This window comes from Lampetra fluviatilis, chromosome 7 (genome assembly GCF_964198595.1).
Source record: "Lampetra fluviatilis chromosome 7, kcLamFluv1.1, whole genome shotgun sequence".
NCBI classification, from domain to species: domain Eukaryota; kingdom Metazoa; phylum Chordata; class Hyperoartia; order Petromyzontiformes; family Petromyzontidae; genus Lampetra; species Lampetra fluviatilis.
Window position 1 is genome coordinate 920,168 of NC_136281.1, and position 6,001 is coordinate 926,168.

Consider the following 6,001-nt stretch of genomic DNA (forward strand, 5'->3'; position numbering starts at 1 on the left):
ACTATCATAAAACTATATAAATTCACAAAAAACAAGACTTCTGGCAAGCATTCAATTCACTTGCAAACAAAGGAAAAAATGTTCTCCCAAAGAAAACTGACTGAATGACAAAGAACTTCACAAAACAAGACATTGTCAATGGATTTAATTCTCATTTTGGATCAGCAGGACGTATCTGACAAAACACATCAAAGTACAATTTATACAAATACACCACTATTCACATCACTCCTTCCTCTTCACACACCAACCATATGTTAGTGACAGAGGCGTAGCTAGGGGGGGGCAGGGGGGTACATATGTCCCCGGGCGCCAAGGTAAAGGGGCGCCAAAATGAGGCTTACAACGTTACATTATAACTTATTGCGGCGGGCGCGGCAGCCTGAAACTGCTGCACAAATCTACACCTCATCCTAAAAGGTATATATCCCGCCACACACACAGCCTACATGTCATGTAATTACATTTTGGTACGCGTCCTATTAAGAACTTACATGGAAGAACGTCCAAAACAACAAACAGGTGCAGTCTTTCAGCCTTAGTGGCATGTGTTTTTTGGTGGCGGAAACTACGACATGATGATGAACTTGTTGACAGTAACGGGGAAGATGAGATAGAATAATCTTCTGATAGATAAGCTGAAAATACTCATTATGATGCTGTTCCTGCTGTACTAAGGTTTCACGATGTTGGCTACTTAGAATTTGATAAAACGACAAAGCTATCGAAAATATCACAGCCTCTTCGCAATGAAATGATTACTCTCGGATCCTTGCCTTTTCAGCACAGAGACAATCTATCATCAGTATCCAGGGAACGTTCAATTACATCAGCATGGTATAGACGCCGACTAGCGAATGGAGAGGAAGTGAATCGTTTGTGGCTATTATATTCACCAATCAATAAAGCTGCTTATTGTTTCTGTTGTCTATTATTTACATAATCGAGTTCAAACTCATGAGCTTCGTTTGAGTTAACAAACGGTTTCAACAAGTGGAGAAAGTCAGAAAAACTAAATTCTCATGAAAACAATCCTAGCCACCGCACAGCTTTTACTACATGGAAGAAAGCCGAACTAAAGATAATTGATGGTACTGGAATTGACGCAGTGGTTCAAGCTCAGATTCATTTGGAAAAACAACGTTGGCGAGATATATTTCAAAGAATACTCACCTGTATTAAGTTTCTGGTTTCACAAAATTTGGCACTACGTGGCCATGAGGAAAATTTGAATGCGGATGAGGATAAAAATGTTGGAAACTTTCTCGCGCTGATCAAACTCGTTGCTCAGTATGACCCATTGTTAGCAAAACACGTACAGCACGCAGGAGAAAATCCGGGATCAGTTTCTTATTTGTCACCGGAAATCCAGAATGAATTTATCCACATACTTGCGTCGACTGTAAAGAACCAATTGTTGAGTGATCTCAGGAAAAACAAGTACTACGGTATCTTACTTGACTCAACTCCTGATCTAGGACATCGGGAACAGCTTTCTCAGGTCATAAGATTTGTGGATGTGGATTTTCAAACTAAAAAAGTAACTATCAAAATCATTTTTAAATCCTTTATATTTATTTCGCTTGCTTGCGTGCTTGCTTGCGTGCTTGCTTGCTTGCTTACGACCGTGCAAATCTTCTGGTCGTTTTTTAACCCACTTCCCGTGATCCAATCGAGCTGACATTTTCCACACAGACTCGTTGTCCTAGACAATTAATGTTCGTGAAAAAAAATTCCCAAAATTTTACACTTTTTAGGCAAAAAAAAAATATTTTACATATATTCAAATAGAACTCATTCCTGGCTTTGGCTGAACGTCACAGTATAAGAGCCCAGAGCGTAACCCCTCCACAGGCCGTGGCGGAGTAGTGCAGTTGGTAGCGCCCTCGCTTCCCATGCCAAAGGTCGCGGGATCGATCCCCGCGTCCTCCACAGGCGAATATAGTTTTTAATCCTTTATATTAAGTTCGCTGCCACGCATATTATAGTGAAAAACTTTGTTTTTACGGGTTATACTTATTAGGTTATATCGAGATACATGCAAAAGATGCAGCAACAGTTGAAAGTATATATTTGTTTTTCTCTCGTTCAACAATTCGTTTGGAAGAGTTAAAAAAGCTGTGCCCATCACAGTAAATCGGGAGTCTGAAACACGCTGGAGTGCACGATCAGAAGCTGTTAAAGCTATCTATGAAGGACTGGATGAACTAGTAGGGCTGCTAGACAAATTATCGGAGGACGTAACTATGACGCCTGAAACCAGAAGTGATGCAGAACAGTTACAGGCATGCGTATTAAATTTTAACTTCATAGTTTTATTACATTTCTGGAATGTCATTCTTGGAAAAATGTATCGTGTTCAAAAGCGCTTACAGGATCCTACTATGAATTTCAAGGAAGCAGCAACTGATCTTGAATCTTTGGAGCATGAATTTGTCAAGCTTCGTGATGATTTGAGCCAAGTTGCTGTAGAAAACGCCAAAACAAGATGCACAGCCTGGGGGATCGATGTGGACAGAAGAATTAGGCGACGTCGGAAGATTCCATGAGAACTGGCAAGAGATGCAGGACTTTCAGCAGAAGAAGAAATTGTGCGCGTTATGAAGAGCGAATTTGATCGACTTCAACAGGAGATGTCAACACGGTTTTTACGACTAAAAGACCTGAACACAAAATTTGGATTTCTACTGGACGTCAAAACTCTTCTATCCGACACAGATGTCGATGCAATTCGTCGAAATTGCACAGATTTTGGAAATTTCTATGACACCGACATAAATGGCCACGAACTTTTCACAGAAATTGGAGATTGCAAAATGCTACTCAGTAACCGGAATTAAGTTCTACAAGAAACTCCTTTGGATCTTCTTGGTTTTATTGTGTATTATGGAGACGACATTTCCTAATTTTCGAATTTCACTGCAAATTTTATTAACAATAGCAGTTTCAATTGCAAGCTGTGAGCGGTCGTTCAGCAAATTGAAACTTATTTTGTCGTATTTGCATGCTTTAATGGGACAAGATCGTCTCAGCGATCTTGCTCTTCTTAGCGTTGAAAAAGAAACATTGGAAAAAAACAGATTTTGATTACGTGATTGACCAGTTTGCGACAGTGAAATCAAGAAAAATTAATATTTTGTAGACTATGTCAACCAGTCTATGACAGTGGATGAGTGAGCCATGTAATATAATTTCTATAAATCTGCTTCTTTAAATACAATGTTCCATTAAAATTTAAATTGTTATTCCTTATTCGATGTAATAGGAAAATGTGATTAAACGGGGGGGGGGGGGGGGGGGGCGGGGGGCGCCAATTTTATAGTTCGTCCCCGGGCGCAAAATATCCTAGCTACGCCTCTGGTTAGTGAAACTGTATGTACGGTAATAGCTCATGTCATTTACGACCGTCATCCACGGGAGAACATGAGTTGCCTGCATTCGCACTTGTGACTGTGGCAGATCTAATATATTAAACCCCTCACACACATCTTCAATCTCTCACTTACCAAAGGTGTATTTCCACTGGAGTGCTATTATTCTTACAATTTATTAAAAAAAATATCTCCAAAGAAGACCCTAATAATTATATATCAATCTCTATTCTTTCAACAATTACTAAAATATTCAAAAATACTTAAATCACAAATAAACTGCTAACTAAAAAGTCACAATCTCCTGCACAGTAAATATTCTGCTTTTCGAGAGGATTACTGTACTACCCTAGCAATAATGGAATATTAAATATTCTCTTCAGTAACCTGAATAAAGGTCACTGCTGCTGTGCACTATTCCTTGACTTGTCAAAAGCTTTTGACACTGTTGACCATGATATTCTACTCGCAAGATTTTGACAAATAAAAATTTCAGCCAGTACAATAAAATGTTTTTTGAGTTACCTTTCAGACCGTTCTGAAAAGGTAAATAACGTCGTTCATATTAAAATAACAGGATGTTCTAGAAGGTTCCGTGCTGGGTCAAATTCTGTCCTTATATTTGTACAATCTTGAACTCGATTAAAATCGCTCAGAATTAAATAGTTTTGCGAATTGCACTGTTATACTAGTGTAGTGAAATAGCGCTGACTGTTGTACAGCAGCTGCAAATGCAGGTGGGCACTTAGCGCACACGCCGTTGAGCATATACGCGGGTGTGCCGGCAGGGCAGAGGAACTACGACCTTGTGGGGAAGCCCCTGGAACCCTCTGGTGGATTCGAGAAAGGAGGCGTGGCTATGGCGGAGCCAAGCCGCGCTGAGGGGAATATAAGCAGCGGAGAGCGCTGTCGTCGTCGCCGCCTTCGTCGCTGCCGCCTTCACCCGATAATTGCGCGGCCGAACAGTCAGGGCCGGCCCGAGGCATAAGCGAACTAAGCGGCTGCTTGGGGCCCCCTGGCCACCAGGGGGCCCCCGAATCGTTTTATTTTTTTTTTACAATTAAATAACTTAAACAAGTGATATAAATGAATTAATGAATGAATGAATAAATGATTCAAGACAAGAAAATTCTGTCGACAACTGCTGCTTTGTCACGGCTCACGGATGTTGGGAGGGGGGCCCCCAAATCAAATTCTGCTTAGGGCCCCCAAGAGGCTCGGGCCGGCACTGCGAACAGTAGTTGGCTGTCCCGGTCGACGCTGTCGTTGCAACGCGGACAGGGTCGTGTCTGGGACGGGTCGTGCGGCAGCGTGGTCGTGAGAGAGAGGGGGCCCGAGTGGTGGCGTGAACTCAACAGCAATACAAGGGGAGGACGGTGCCTCCTGCGACCACCTCGTCTCTGACTGAGTGTGTGTGCGATGCACGCCACTCGCACGCACACACAAGCCTCGAGCAAGAGAACGAAGAAGAGACACACGACACTACACTAGTATTGGGTATATCTCCAAACGAAGTCGAACAGAATCTCCAACATGATTTCGACTTAAATATAAATTGTAATCACTAAAATTTCTCCTAAATGCACAACAAATATGCTGTTTTTTGTTACAAAAATCTATTTTAATTCCCTTCACCTATTACGGATATGAGAAAAAAAATGTAATACTTGGGTTTACTGATTGATTCAAAACTTACATTCCAATATTGATCATATCTCAAAGAAAAAATACGGGTTTTAAACAGAAACAAAGATTATATTCCCATTATATTATGGCTACGAATTGTTAAAGCTATCATTAAAGCTATCATCTATAATACAGGTTTTTTGTGTGAAAATTCTACCACTTTTTGAATACTGTGATGCTTATTACAGATAAGCTCATTATCCCCAATTTGCAAACCCAAGAAACCTAAGGCGTCCAATCAAATTGCCGCTTAAATATACTTTACCTATAACTATATTTTGAATAGGTGAGAAAGTCTTTAATGTTTCAAATTATATCCTGAAGCAGAACATTAGTGCTGGATATAGCAATCAGATTTGCAAATGTGATTTGTAACTTGAAACCTTACCCATGTAGTATCGATAGTTAAGTGTTAACGTGCCATATTGAGAGTTTTGTGTGCTGTTATCTTGGTATGGTCTGGGACTGTTTTTGTTGTTATTTTTGCATTCTTATCGTTGTTTGCTTGCTGTTGTAACTTGCTGACCTGTCCGTACTGGACATCTGTGAAAAAGATAATAGATAATCGGATACCTCCATTCTAAATAAAGATTCTGATGATACTGTACTGAACTCTCGTGACATCATGAATGACCGTTTTCAAGTTAAATATGCCCATTATAAAATTATAGTTGTGAGATCGTTAAACCCGCCACCACCTGACACAGCCAATTAGTAAGGTTTGTCACGTAAACAAAACGTGCCAATTAGTTACTAGCTCAACACGAACCGGCTGCGTGTCGCAGAGTTAACCCACAACGACATTCGACGTTCCGACGGCGATTGCAACGCGAAACACGCGGTAGGCGCTGTGACGTCACCACGCGGGGCGAGGGGGAGGGGTGAAGACGTCACGGGGGTGCAGTTCCCGCGCATGCGTGTTGCGGCCCGCACGCCGCTCTATT